General features: G+C 53.7%; 1 long non-coding RNA gene across 1 annotated transcript; it reads right to left on the bottom strand.

The window, feature by feature from the left end:
- Positions 1–3,686: 3,686 nt before the first annotated feature.
- Positions 3,687–8,709, bottom strand: LOC106987961 (uncharacterized). Its single transcript, XR_001432269.3, has 3 exons — positions 7,891–8,709; positions 6,877–7,129; positions 3,687–5,446 (listed from the first exon to the last, which is right to left on the bottom strand). It is a non-coding gene; the product is annotated as an uncharacterized LOC106987961 (long non-coding RNA).
- Between the last annotated feature and the right edge of the window lie 6,621 nt (positions 8,710–15,330).

A 15,330-nucleotide genomic window follows, 5' to 3' on the forward strand; every position in this document is an offset into this window, starting at 1 on the left:
CTTAAAAATTTCTCCAGCTCTTTTCTCAGGCCGTCAAATGCAGTCTAGACTTAGGAGAATAAAATCAAAAGATAGTCTAATTTATATGTAAATGCTTTTGAAAAACCATCTGGCCCCAGACTTGACTACAGTAGGTACAAACTTATTACATATCACATATCACCGTATAAACGTAACATGTACTTGTTTGTAAGTTTACAAAAGGAAACATTCACTTTCCCAGCGGTTGGCGCCTACAGCCTGGCCAGCAGGTGCAGGGACCTTGGACGTGGAGCCACGGGGGACCTTCCCGGCAGGGCCAGGGTGCTGCAGGCAGTTTGCAAAGAGCTGAGTGGCTGCGAAGGCCGGCCGGACGCTTTGGCCTGCAAATGCGCCTCCTCTCTGCCTCCCTTTCCTCTCCCAGCCTCTGCCTCCTGGATCCCGGGAGCTGTCTGGGCCCAGGTCAGAATTAGTGGGCACCACCCCTGTTCTGAGTTCTGCGTTGGCTCTTCTCTTGAGTAAATGTGCACCCCACCTTCCTTGGTTTCCAGACGCCTCTTTGCAGGCGTGCACCCAGGACGGTGTGGTGTGAGCTCACTGGGGACGAGCCCTGGGAGGATGGGGGGGGGCAGGGAGGGGTGCTGGGTAGGAGGAAAGGAGCCCGGCACCGGGGAGAAATGGCTTTCAAACAGCAGCCTGGATACAGATTGGCAAAACAAAAGTTGGCCTTTGTGCAGTAACCCTGGCTGGACCCGAGTGAAGCCTGGGACTCGCTGACCTCTTGCAAGTAAGTATTCACTGGCTGACAGACACCGAGCGAAGCTGAACCTCATGCGTTCATCGTGGCTTCCACAGTTAGCACCTTGGTGACCCGTCTCCCTGCCTCAGTCACACCTCCCTTTCTCCTCCCACGCTGCGTGGTCAGCCAGGAGCCAACGGAGATCCCGAGGTTATTCTGTTCACATTTATTTTGTACGGGCACCTAACTAGTGTGTCTGCGTTCGTGCAAGTGTGCGACTGTGTGTGCACGTCTGTGTCTGTGTGTGCACGTGTGTCTGTGTGTGCACATGTACAGGTGTGTGTGCACAGAGGAACTGCACTGTGAGGGACGTAATGTGTTCGACCCTCCACGGAACATGAACACATGGACCCTCTGGTAAAATACAAAACAAATATTTGGTCTTTGTTCTTTTCTAGGCACAGAGCTCCTAAAAGCCTCAGTTTATTTCTCTTGTATGTTAATGAGATGACTGGGGGAGGTGGCTGGGGGAGGCGACCGCCTCGGGGTGGGGCTGGACAACCGGGACACCGGCCCTGTGATCAGAGGGCTGGCATTTGCGGGTCTCCCGCCCCCATCCCCAGGGAGGTGTGAACACCCCGGGCTGGTGCTAGGAGGGACACGCGGAGCTCTGGGCCCCCTCCCCTCCCCTGCCTGTGTGTCTCTTCCATTTGGCTGCCACTGAATTGCACCCCTTGAAATAAGCCCGGAGACATCCACAAAGTGTTTCCCTGGGTTCTGTGGGTGGTTCTAGCAAGTGACCAGACCTGAAGTGGGTGTGGGAGCCTCGGAATTGGTGGTCGGCTGGGCAGAAGGTTCAGTGGGAGCAGACGTGGAAGTGTGAAATCAGCCTGGGGAGGCGATCTGATGAGCTTGTGTGCTGTGCACGCGTATGCTTTCCTGCAAGCCTGTCTTCTGAGAGCCGAGGAGAAAGGATGGGCTGGGGGGGGGGAGGGAGGCGCCCCGGATCCCGTCCCATTTTGAGAGTGGTCCGAGGGCTGGCAGCGGCGTCTGCAGCTGAAGCCCACAAACGGGGGGCCGGGTGGGCAGCAGCCCTTGGACGCTTGCAGTCCTATTAGTCCAAAAAGTGCCCTGTGTTCGCAGATGCCCCTCCTGCAAGACGGGGGCGGGCGTGGGGTGGGGAGCGGCTTGCGGGAGCCGCGGCCTCCGCTTAGGAAGCCTGTCTGCGCACACCGTCTGCAGCGCAATCCAACAAAAACGCCGGTTATGTTTATCCAATCGCTCACAGAGCGTGCAGCCCTCGGCGTGGTTGTGTGCAGACCTGTCCGTGCTCTGCTCGGACCGGTTCTGTGCACTCCTCCCGTGCTCCTGGCTCTGTGAACGAGTGTCTGCAGCCGCGCTGAATTACTTTGCTGTTTCGTGGCTGAGAGAGGGTTTGCTTGGGGGTGGGGGTGGGGACACGGGGCGACCATGGAAGAAGGTAACCGTAATTGCAGATTTCCTCACTCCTCCAACATCAAAGGCCTGTGGGTTTAGAGCAGAAAGGACCGAAGGGGTTTGATGAGACCGTGAGAGTGGAGATCAGCGCTGGCCTGGTGCTCACTCCTGCCCCAGACCTTCACACAGAATCACTCCTTAACCACACCAGGAGACCCAGCCCCCAAGACTGGGACCGTCCCATTCTCCGGAGGAGGAAACCGAGGCACAGAGATGGCCGTTCACTTGCCCAAAGTCACACAGCTAGTAAGTGGCAGAATGTCCCATCAACTTGGACTTTCTTAACCTAATTTGGCCCTTTGGAGGTTGCAACCTTCTTGAAGCACATTGGCCTGAACTTACTGCACGAACGACCAGTACCTGGGGTGCCTGTGGGGTGCCTGCGTAGGGGTCCAGGGGCCGCTCCCTCCACTGCTCTCGGCTGGAGCAGGAGGGCAGGAAGGCGGGGATGATGGACACCATCCGCAGACCCTCACTCTGGCCAGCCCCCACATCTGCTCTCCATTCTGGACTGTGAGCAGCCGGTTTGGGGAGACTGGATGGAATCTACCCGGATCCTTTACGGACGGCCCCTACTTCAGCCTGTGAGGATGGCTAGAGCAGGCTGGAGCGCGGTGGTGGGCAGAGGAGTGGGGGGACTTGTTCCTACTGTCGTTCTTAATTCCTCTGACACTTGAATTTCTGTGTGTCAGAGTCCCCCTCTGGAAAATGGTACGTTGCACCACAGTCAGTGGGGACCACGTTAACTATCTGGGTACTTCGATGGATCATAGAAGTTTGCAACTTTCTACAAAATGCACATGTGGGGAAAGCTTTCCTTCTTTATTAATTTAATTGAAGCCGTGCACAAACCCTTCTCCTTGATTAAAAGATGTTTTCAAAAGCTGCATTTAGAAAAGAGGAAAAGTCTCAGATCAATCATCTAAGCTCTCATCTCATGACACAAGAAGAGGGGCAGAAGAAACTCCAAAACAAGTGGAAGGAAGGATAAAAGAAAATCAGTCGAAATTAATTAAATTAAAACAGAAAAATAATCAATGAAGCAAAAGGCGGTTCTTTGAAAGATCAATAAATTGACAAATTTGTGCAAGACGGGATCAGACAGAAGTGAATCTTGGGGATGAAGCAGAAGGTGTCACACCCAGAGGGCCTTACGAGGATAATAAGGAGAGACTATGAATAAGTTGACACACATACGTTTGACAACTTAGATATAATGGACCAGTTCCTTGAAAAGCACAAATCTCTGCAATTCTTTCAATAGGAAGTACACAGGCTGAGAAGTGGAATTCATAATTTCTGAGATCTCAAAAAAGTAATCTTCCAGTTCAGATGGTTTCACTGAAGAATTCTACCAAGCCATATAAAAAAAGGATTAATAATACTAATTCCAAAAATCCCTTTCAGAAAATAAAAAATGATTTTCCAAATCATTTAAAAAAAATTTTTTTAATGTTTATTTATTTTTGAGACAGAGAGAGACAGAGCATGAACGGGATGGGGGCAGAGAGAGAGGGAGACACAGAATCGGAAGCAGGCTCCAGGCTCTGAGCCATCAGCCCAGAGCCCGACGCAGGGCTCGAACTCACGGACCGAGAGATCGTGACCTGAGCTGAAGTCGTACGCTTAACCGACTGAGCCACCCAGGCGCCCCTCCAAATCATTTTCAAAGCAAGAATTATCCTATCCCAAAACCAGACAAAGATGGCATGGAAGAAGAAAACCACAGACCAATATTCCTCATAAGTATAGACACAGACATTCCTAATAAAATAGTAGCAAGTAGAATTCAGCATTATATGGAGGTTACAATTACCATGACCAAATTGAGGTTATTACAGGAATGGAATGTTGGTTTAACATTCAAAAATCAAGCAATACAATCTGTAATATGAATAGCCTAAAGAAGAAAAACCATATAATCATATCAATTGATGGAGAAAACATATTTGGCAAAATTAACATCTATTTATGATAAAATCCTCAAAAAAACTAGGAGTAGAGTAAATCCTCAACTTGATAAAAGAGCATTTGGCATCTATAGAAATTCTATGGCTGGCATCATACTTGATGCAAGACTGAATGTTATCCTCTAAGATCAGGAACAAGACAAAATGCCCTCTTTCACCACTTGTATTCAACATTGTCCTGGAAGTCCTAGATAAGGAAAATAAAGGAAATAAAATGTATATAGACCAGAAAGGAAGAAACAAAAGTGCCTTCATTTGCAGATGGCATGATGGTGGCGGTCCTCCTAAAAATCCTAAGGAATCTATGAAAATACACAAATAAAAATTTCTAGAGGTAATAAACTAGGCTACAGGATACAAGATCAACTTACAAAAATCAATTGTTTTTCTCTATACTATCGATGAACAGATGGAAACTGAAATTAAAAATACAGTGCAACTTAAAATCACTAAAAAAATGAAATTCTTGGGTGCAAATGTGACAAAACAGGCACAAGCTGAAGACTACAAAGCACTGAAGAGAGAAATCAAAGATCTCAATAAATGGAGAGACATACCATGTTCATGGATTAGAAAACTCAACATAATAAAGGAGTCTGTTCTCCAAAAGTGATATACAGGTTTAACACAATCCCTAACAAAACCCCAGTAAATTTTTTTTTGCAGAAATAAACAAAATTATTCTAAGTTATTCTAAATATTCAAAATTATTCTGTTTATATGGAAAAGCAAAGGAAGTAGGATTGCTAACACAACTCTGGAAACAAAGAATAAAATGGGAGGAGTCACTGTACCAGATTTCAAGACTTATTATATAATTACATTAATCGAGACCATGGTGTTGGCAGAAGGAAAGACATGTGAATCAATAGAACAGAGAACCCAGAAATAGCCCCACATGGAATGGTTAATTGATATTTGACAGATATTTGCAAAAGCAATTCAGTGAAGGAGGAATTGTCTTTTCAACACATGAGGCAGCAGCGACTGGATATCCAAAAACAAAAACGTATGCGTGGACCAAAAATGTTTGTAAGATGACCTTGGAGAACGAAAGCTGGTGAAGGCGAAGGTGCAGAGAAACTGAGTCACTCTGGTGGGAATGTAACTGGTGCAGCCACTCCAGAAAATAATTTCTGGAATGGAGCCTGGAATTCTATACCCAGCCAAACTGACCTCCACGTCCAAGGGAGTCACAGAGATGTTCTTCTCAGATGCAGCAAAAATTCAAACCGTCTTGGGGAGCTACCTGCGAAAACACCTGCAGCAAAACGAGGGAGTAAGTGAAGGAAGAGATGAGCCCAGGCCCTGAACCTGAGAAATCCAACCCAGGGAGGCAAATCCCAGGAGGCCTGAGAGGGAAAGTCTCGGGATGGCGGCTGTGCGGGAGGCTCAGGGAGAGGCCTTGCCTTCTTCCATCGGTTTCCTGTTTGGCTATTCCCACTCGGTCATTCCCAATGCTGTCATTGTGTGTGTCTGTGTGTGCCTGCGTGTTTGCATGAGTGTGCATGTGTGTGTGTGTGAGTGTGCTTGTGTCTGTGTCTCTATGTGTACATAAGTGTGTATGTGTCTGGATGAGTGGATGTGTGTCTGTGTGTGGCTGTGCTGTGTCTGTGAGTGTGTGTGCATGCGAGTGCATGCGTGTGAAGCCTGTGTGTGCACATGTGTGGAGCAGAGTCCCCAGGTCCAGACAACATGGTTCTCTGCAGGCAGAGTTTGGGGGCCACCTGGCACCCCCTGAGCTCCTTGCTTAGCCGTTATTTCTGATGCCTGGAGGATCTGATGATGATGTTTAAAGCTTTCCTGCAGTTACCACTTTGTCTCTTGTATTTTCACCCCATTTCCTGTAAACTGTGTTGAAAGACAATTTAAGATGAAAACTCCCTTACTTTCTTCCCCCTCTGAATCTTACTTGATTTGGATTACAATGAAGCAAAGAATTTTCTGTGTTAGCCTAGAATTTTCCAACACTCGTGTGGCATTTATACCACACTCGCCTGATTTTCCAGGACAGCAGCTGCCCTCCAGCATCCTTCCAGCTGAAGATTAGCTTCACTCACAGGCTCAGTGATGTCACCAGTCCCACTTTTCCCTGCACTGTGTCAGGTAGAGAGTAAACTCCAGGGCCTGGAAAGATCCAGAAAACAGGGCTTGGACACGAAATGCTCCCCCTCCCTCTCACCTGTCATTCGTTTATGTTTTATTCGCTCCACCAGCTACCATTGTGGTGGCAGGCCAGAACAGGACCAAACGTCTGTCCTCAAAGAGCCAATAACCGGTAGAGTGAGGACGACACCCTCTCGGGCAGCTCTCACCCAGGGCACAGTGGGGGAGGGTGGCGGGGTGGGCTCCCAGCCCAGACAGCATGTGCCCTCTGGGCATCACACACAGGTAGAAATGGCTTGAGGTCTGTGGGTGTGAGGGCGGGGGCAAGAGGTCCAGCTGGCAAAGTGGCAGGAAGGGTCAGACCTGCCAGTGGTCACACCAAGGAGTTTCCAGCTGTCCCGGAAGGTCTGGGCCTTTGCAGCCTTTGAAGCAGGTGGGTGTCCCAACCCAGTGGGCATGTGAGCTCACGTGGTGGCCACGCTTTCTGCTCTTGGGAGGGGCTCCCTGTTGCAGCCTCGATGGAGAAGGCAGGCACAGGGCCGGGGGCAGCCCTGGGTGGGGGTGGGGGGTGTCCAGAACATTCACCCCTGAGCCACAGGGTCGGCGGGTGGCCTGGCAGGCATGGACAGTGCTGTGGTCGCTCACCGGGAGGGTCACAGACATGGTGACTTGTGCTTCTGGTCGGCTGCTCTCTAGAAACAGGTACATTATCTGTCGACATCCAGAGAGCCATGAGGCGTGTTCCGCTGGCTGGTGTAAGCCGTCAGGCAGAGGTGAGCCTGGTGGCAGATCCTGCTCTTGAGACCTTCCCCCAGAGCGGGGACAGAGCTCAGCACCACTGGGAGGTCGGGAGAAACACAGACTTGGAGCCTCGGGACCCTGCAGCATCCAGTCCTGGGCGGCGGGGCTGGGGCTGCTGAACCGGGTCTGGGTCACCCGAGCCTGCGTCCCAATCTGCTGGAGGAGGTACGGGTCGTCCCACGCCCTTTGGCTCTCGAGCCTGCCCCCCTCCAGGGCTTCATGTCCCTGTGCTTGGATGGCTCCCCTCAGTCTCCTGCTCACGCTGCCGGCTCCTGCCAGTCCTGCATCAGGATGTCCCTTGGGGCTGCTGCGTCTGTCTCCCAAGGGTCCTGGCCTCTCCCCAGGGAGGAAGGAGTCCGTTCCCACAGTCAGCCCCCCCGCCCCCCTCGCTCCAGCCCTCCCAAACTCCACCCTCTCTGTGCGGTCCTGGGAGCGGTTCAGCCAGACCCTGTGCTGACGGCACCACTGGCCGAGCGGCCAAAGGCGGGCGGGGAGAACTCCAGAGCTCCTGCTGATCGGCCGGCTTTACACCCCTGTGGCCCTGAGAGGCCTCAGCCGCCAGCCCCCTGTTCACCTTGCTCGGAGACAACCTTTCCCCAGCTCCCCTCCACACGTAGATGCCCGCGCCCTTTCCGTCACCCCCTGCTTTGTTCTTCCACTCAGGAAACAGAAGAAACCAGAAGGGACATGTACACGCTCCCGGGTCACAGCCACCGACCCACCAGCTCTGCCCCGCACCTCTACTTCCTTCCTGTTGAAAGGGAGGAACTCTACGGAAGCGGCCCACGCCAGCCTTACCGTTTGCTCCCGGGCCCGGCCATCGTCCTCTCCTTGGCAGGAATGTGACAGGCCAGGGCTCAGCTGTCCTAATCAGGTAAAAGCGTTGGCCCTGAGGTGCGTTAGGGGTAAAAGCATTCTAAGGAGGAACAGGCCGAGTGAAGGGGACAGGTGGGTACACGGCTGTGCGGTTCTGGTGACAGGACCCTGGGTGGCTCCCAGGAAGATGCAGGGCACCCCCTGGCCCCGGTCCGCACTCCCCCTTGGGGCAGAGGGAAGGAGACTCCCCTCCCAGGCTGGACCGGTTGCCGGGACCCAACAGCAGAGCTCCCAGAATGCCCTGGGCCAGGGCAGGATGTGGTCAGCTGGGGCGGGCTCCTCTGGCCCCCGGCCTCGGAGTTACTCCAAGTCACCGGTCGGTGGCCCACAGACTGTCCAGGAATTCCCGAGGCAGGCCCGCAGGAGGGAAGTGGGCAAAACCCTGGCTTGGTGGTCTAGGGAAATCCCCTCCTCCTAACTACCACCTGAACGCAGATGCTTTACTGGCCATGACTTCGGATACAGGAAGCACGGTCAGAGGCGGAGGCTGGGCACAGTGTCTCATTAATGTGAAAAAAACTATACCACAGCAAAGCTCGAGACAGCTTTCTGGCACTCTGAACATAGCTACTCTTCAAAAATTTTTCTAATGTTTTTATTTATTTTTGAGAAAGAGACAAAGCAGGGGAGGGGCAGAGAGAGAAGGAGACACAGAATCGGAAGCAGGCTCCAGGCTCTGAGCTGTCAGCACAGAGCCCGATGCGGGGCTCGAACACGTGAACTGTGAGATCCTGACCTGAGCCGAAGTCGGACGCATAATCGACGGAGCCACCCAGGCGCCCCCCTGAACACAGCTGCTCTTTAAAGTTCTGAGGCACTTTGGGGAGATGGATAAGGACAGTGCAGTCAGGAGAGTGAATGACACTAGAGAGTTCTCATCCTGGTACTTTTCACGGAGGACCCTCAAAGCAAGGGCATTCGTGACGCTTGGCACGGAGTCTGTGAGACAGAAGCCAGACGTTCAACTTAACCTGTGGGCTCGTCGCTGGGGCTCTCCTTCCTCAACTCAGCCCGCTCCCCCTGTGTCTCTCTGAGACGTGCAGATGATTTCTGCATCAGAATTTCTGAGCAGTGTCCTCTCCCGAATCCCTGTGCAGGCAGAGCCTAGACTGAGAGGACATCCGTCAAGGTGAGGGCCTGACCAGCGCTCGCTCGCGACACGGCACAGAGCTGGACACGGCGAGCAGGAACGCAGGCCCAGACGCACAATGACAGGAAAGGCTGGTGTGTCAGGAGGCCTTCGGGAGATGGTAGTGCCCCCGGAGCAGGAGGACCCCTCAGCGCGGCAAGCGGGAGCTGGGGCGGATGCCCTGGGCCACAGTCGGCACTCGCCGGTGGCCCATCAGATGGACTCAGGCTGGGAAACCGTGTCAGAGTCCCCACGCAGACTTGGCCTAAGTCCACAAGAGGCACGGAGCCCGTGGGCCCCAGAGAGGCCGTGCACGCGGTGTGGCCGGGAGCGCTTTGCACGCTCGCCCCGCTGAACTCAGTCCGCCGTGGACCCCTTCCCAGGAGTCCTGAGACACGGTGGCCTGCTTCGTGCCTTCCTCGGGGGGAAGCCGGGAGACCCGGCCGGAGCTAGGGGTCACGTCTCCTTATTCGCGAAAGTCCTGGCTAATTTCTCGCTCATGTTTCAGAAGCGCAACTTACATTTATAACCAAACTGGATTCTGTAAAGCACCCGTCACTGCTACCAATGTCTCCGGCTTTCACCGTGGATTTTATCTTATTTTTTCCTTAGATTGATTCTGCCTTTGACTCAAGACATTGGGGTCAAATACTTCGGAGGGTCTCATGGGGAAGGTCATCCTCTTGTTTCAGGAGTGGGAGCTGGGCACCCCCACCCAGGCCTGGGCCTACAGGGTGAGGGGAGGGCTGCTGTTTCCCCGGCCGCATGTGTGACATCAAAGTATTTGTGGCTTTTTAAAGAAATGTAATTGCAAGGTGTGAATCTCAAATATGGCTGTTACCATGTTCCCAGGGAACCATCTGGAAAGTGAAAACAGTGTGTTTCTACACTGATGCGCTTTGCTTTAATGGCCCCGCTGGGGCCCCTGGGCAGGTGAGACTGGGGGTCGGGGTCTCCAGGAGGCGCCTGCTGGGCTTTCCATTCTCAGCCCGACGCGAAGCCAGCCTCGACACCCGCGAGCTACAATGAGCAAGGGTGTGTCCTCACCAGGGCCAGGTTTAGAGAGCCCATGAAATGTTGCTAGGTGTGGATGCCAAACCAACAGAAGAAACACAAAGGGAAATGATCATGCAAAGAAGAAAAAGCAGTGACTGTGGGAATAAGATAGAAATAGAAACGACCAGGAATGAGCACATTTGAGGCTGTGCACGCACATGTCATGGGACGTCGGGGTGAGTGTGTCGGGTTTGATGGCTTTTGTGCAAATCACTGCAAGTCAGAACGGGAGTGCTGAGGTCGGCGGGGAAGACCTCTCTGGAGATGCGCTTGCCTGTGGCTGTGGCTGCTTGTGGAAGAAGCAGCCAGTGCAAAGGCCCTGAGGTAGGAATGGGTGTGGCCTGCCGGGAAGAGTGAGACAGCCCTCTGCCCAGACATGCTGAGACAAGATGGGACGGAAGCAAGCCAAGGTCGGAGGGACAGACCCTGTGAGCCGTGGCATTGGGTTCCTACAGCCGCTATGACAAGTGACCTCAGACTCGGTGGCTTCAAATGGCACAGATGTGTTACCCCAGGGCTCTGCAGGTCCAAATTCTGACACCGAGGTCCAGGTGCCTGCCTGCATTTCTTGGCTGGTGGCCCTTCTGCTTCAAACTCTGGGGCTGCCGGGCCAGGTCTTCCCATGCTGCCGTCTGTCTGATGCTCTCCTCTCCTTTCAAGGACCCTCAAGATTACGTTGGGCCCACCTGGAAAGCCCAGGATGCTATTCTTTCTCCTGAGTCAGCTGAGGGGCTTCCTTCCACAACCTTCGCCACGTCAGGTCACGTACTCGCAGCCTCGGGGGGTTCGGACGCGGCCGTCCGAGGGGCTGGTCACCACCAGCCAGGTAAGCGGCTTGGGTTTTTACCCCGGGTATGGCAGGAAGGCGCTGGAGGAGAGCTCTGGCAGTGCTCTGACTGTGCCTGGGGCGCCCCCGAATCTGAGGCTGCCCGCTGTGTGTGTTAGGCACAGAGGAGAAGGGGAGCTGGAGAGCGCTGCCCTGCACTGTCCAGCTTCCCAGGGCCCCGATCGGCCCTCACTGCACCCCGAGCTCTCCACGCTACCTGTTCAAGAAGAGAGGGCAGGGTGGGCTTTGCTGTGGAGAAGCCCGGAGACCTCAGAGTGGGGCACGAACCTGTGTCCCCGCAGGTTACAGGAGAGAAATCCATACCCTCGGGGCTCCCAGCCTTATTTTTGGCAACTGTCTCCTTTGCTTTTCCGCCCAGTTTAAGATTTTCTGAGTCATCCCTAAAGTATTTAATCACTCACGTGAAGTTACATGCTTCCCAGGATCAATGTTCCGGTACCATGGACAGTCTTTAGAAAGGGAGTCCTATTCAGCTGCGTCCAGAGGCCGGCGTACGAAGCTCCCTGTGACTGGCTAGAATCGTGGCAAATTGGTTTTGTGAATTAGCACAGGTCACGAGCCCCCCTCCCCAGTGAAACTAGAAAACCGTTGTTTCAGGGGTCATCTCCGCCAAAGCCTGGAAGTTTGTGCCCACAGCTCGCGCTCAGGCAGCACACTGGGTCTTACTCTGCAGGACGCGTTACAACATTTTGAGAACCACCCAAAGGGAGGGAGGCTGCTTGCAAGGCAGCCAGGGGCAGGAGCGGGAGAGGAGCCCCAGGTCGTTCCTCCTCGCTGTCCAGGTCGTGGATGATAACGCACGGTGGGTCTGGCGCACCTGGGGTCGCTCGCCGACGTGTGGTCCCCGAGCCTCGGAATAGGTGGGTGTCCCGGGAGGCCAGTAGATAAGCTCCTGAGGCTTTGAGCAGCCAGAACATCCAGGCTGCGATTCCGGATTACCGCTTCTCCCCGCTCAGCCCCCTCAGCCGTCACCCCGCCAGCCCGCCACGGCCGCGATAGCCAGGACCCTCTGATCGTGCCCGCCCGGCGCTCGTGGTACAACGCGAATTTTCTCTGCTCTGCCCTCCAAACTTTCCATCGTTTCTTGCTCATTCTCACTTTGTTTCGTTTGCTTTTCACCTCTGTTTTTCTGGTTTTCAACTGTTCCGTCTCAATTTTTATCAGTTTTACACATCACATCAGTCTGCGGTCTACTTGTCCTTCCCCATTTTCCTTCCCTGGTAATGTTTGCTGTTCTGGTCTCACACACTTCTTTTCTCTCAGACCTCAGATTAAGATAAACAGTTGCTAAAAATGCACAAGCTTCTTTGAGCAAACAAATGCTCAGAAATCATCACTGGGGCATAACTGTAAATGTCCTACTCCGTCCAATAACTCGTGCTTAACGATACACAGAAGGGACAAACTGATTGCCAGAATATTAAGCAAATAAATTCTCAGCAGCCAAAGTCCACAGGTGTACGATTTGGGGGCGATTTCCTGGACTCCCCGTCCCGAACTGCAAGCTGTTCTTGGTACTGCAGGCTGTACCAAGGGCCCTGCCGCGCAGAGGGACGCCCTTGTCCCATCAACCACCGCCGGCCAGCCTTTCTCCCAAGTCCTGAAACGCGTTCTTCTCTAGCTAGGCTGACCCCGATGTGCTCACCGCTGTGACCAACCCCCCAGGAATCTGAGGGTGGGAATGAGAACAACTCGGCCACGGTCGACTCTGGAGAATGTGTGAAGCTCCTGATCCCGTGTCCTGCGGGGAAGTTTTCTCATACAAGGTTTGCTTCCTTCAATTCGTTGCCCCGTCTTCCTGGAACAAATCCAACAGGAAGCTGGAGCTGGCTTCGGCGGCCGTGGAGCCGTGCGGCGGCGGGTGGGGGGGGTGCCCGAGAGATGGGCGGAAACGTGGTGGGGCAGGTGCAAGGCCAGGGGGCGACCGAATGCTCCACGTCTCAGCACTCACTGCAGAGTTCTTGGGGCTCCTCATGGACTGGAAACACCTTACAATATGCTGGGGGAGAAAGGGGAGAGGGAGGCGGGCTGACGGCTCAAGATCTCCTAATCTCCCCCTGCCCGTTGTGCGCACCTGAAGCCCATCCCCGGAGCCGCTGCTGCTCTGGTCCAATGTCTCGAGCTCCGAGCCCTCTCCAGGAAATAACCAGTCTTCCCTGGCAGGGGTCACACTGCAAACCCCTTCTCTTCTCGGCTGTCCGGATCAATGCTGAGCAGAATGTTTCCAAAGACTATCTTAAAGTGGATTGGCCAATCGGCTCACCTCTCCCGGTGCATTTCTGCTCTGCTGGCAAAGCAGGTGGGGTTGGCAGAAGCAAAGTGACCCGTCTCTGTCAGCCACTTGGATGCTGTGGGCGTTCAGTTCCTTCCTCGTGTGACCAGTACATCTGAGGGTTCCCGGGGGCCAGACTGTGGGAACACAAAGCTGAGTGAGGCCATCGCTGCTGGAGTTTATAGGAAAACTGAGGGTTACCGTGCCCACGTTTGCTGGGGGAGGTCAGCTGGGGCAGCGCCCACGGGTGCCCCTCCCTGGCCCCTTGCCCACACCAGAGGCCACCTGCCGTTTCTGCAGACAGCTCTGGAGAAAGGCTGGGCAGTCAGTTCCTGGGATTGCCCTGCACGGAGAAGGGGCCCGGCCACGGGACAATGCCGAGGAGGGGGTCCCGGCAGCACTGAGCACAGGGGCCCACGCTTCCTCGGTACCCTCCTCTCCCCCTGACCCAGAGCTTCCTGTAATCACCTCCAAATGAATGACTGCCACCAAATGGTCTGGGCACCTGCCTTGGGAAGGACCCAGACTGAGACACAAACACTAACAGCCTGGGGCCAGGTGGGGTCCAGGTCTGTGGCTCTGTGCAGCGGGCAGGGTGGTGGTGGGTGGGGAGGGGCTCACAGCCATGAGGAACGGACACAGCCCCTGGAGACACGAGACAGCCCTCCACATTCAGAAAGTGCTCAGGAGCCTACATGCCCGAGAACCACTGCAGGGGAGAGATCAGAAGCCTTGCTCCAGGCTCCGCTGAGGCAAGATTCAGCCCGTGCTCCTGAACACCACAGCCAGTGGCCCCCTTCTGCCATCATTCTGACTCCACTTTTCCAGGGGAACCAGGGGATTTCCATTTCTCCAGCTATCTCTCTCCATGCTGGCTTTTCTCCGGCCAGAAACTTTTGTTGTCTGCTTTGTCTGAGACTAAGCTGTGTCTGCCTCCTCTTAGCAGCCTGGCAGCTCTGTTCCCTACTTCCTTCTCTGGCTGGGGACCCTGGAGAGCCAGGACAGTGTCTCAGGGGCAGGGTCGCTGATGGTGACACTGCTTGGCTTCTGCCCAAGAGAAAGGTGCCATGAGCTCGTGATCTTGAGTATCAGGGTTCTCCAGAGAAACAGAGCCAAGGTAGATAGATGATAGATAATTAATAGATAGATAAATAGATAATAGATGATAGATAGATAGATAGATAGATAGATGAGGGATTTATTTTTAGAAATTGGCTAACATAGGGGCACCTGGGTGGCTAACTTAGTTAAACGTCCAACTTCGGCTCAGGTCATGATCTCATGGCTCATGGGTTCGAGCCCTGCGTCGGGCTCTGAGCTGACAGCTCAGAGCCTGGAGCCTGCTTTGGATTCTGTGTCTACCTCTCTCTCTGTACTTCCCCCACTCATGATCTCTCTCTCTCTCTCTCTCTCTCTCAAAAAATAAATAAAAACATTAAAAAAAATAAATTGGCTAACACAACTGTGGAGGATGGCAAGTCCAAAATTTGCAGGGTAGGCTGGCAGGCTGGAAACCCAGGGAAGAAAAGCTGATGTTGCATCTTGGGTCTGAAGGCTGTCTGGAGGCAGAATTCTCTCCTTCTCAGGGGAGGTCAGTCTTTTTTCCTCTTAAGGCCTTCAACTGATTAGACAAGCCCCACCCACATCATGGAGGACAGTCTGGTTTACTCAATGTCTACTGATTTAAATATTATGCAAATATGTAAAAATCCCTTCACGGCAGTTGTTTGCCCTGGCCAAGTTGATGTGTAGAATCGACCACCGTGCCAGGGCCATGGGCCGGGGAGCAATGTGCTTTGTGGAGCTGCATGGAGACGAGTCAGGTGGCAGCCATTGCCCAGCGGGGCTGGCCGCAGGTGCGTCTGCTCAGGGACACACACGTGCACACATGCACACACGCGGACATGGGTCACAGGACATAGCCACGAGCACCCAAGAGTGCCCCTGAGGTGAAAAGATCGTCACACTGAGGTTTTGATCTGCACCATCTCCCGACACGCATCGTCACTCCACCAAAGTGTCACGTGCCAGTCTGTGTTTACACAAAAGCCAGACAAC

Source organism: Acinonyx jubatus, chromosome D4 (assembly GCF_027475565.1).
Source record: "Acinonyx jubatus isolate Ajub_Pintada_27869175 chromosome D4, VMU_Ajub_asm_v1.0, whole genome shotgun sequence".
Classification (NCBI taxonomy): Eukaryota; Metazoa; Chordata; class Mammalia; order Carnivora; family Felidae; genus Acinonyx; species Acinonyx jubatus.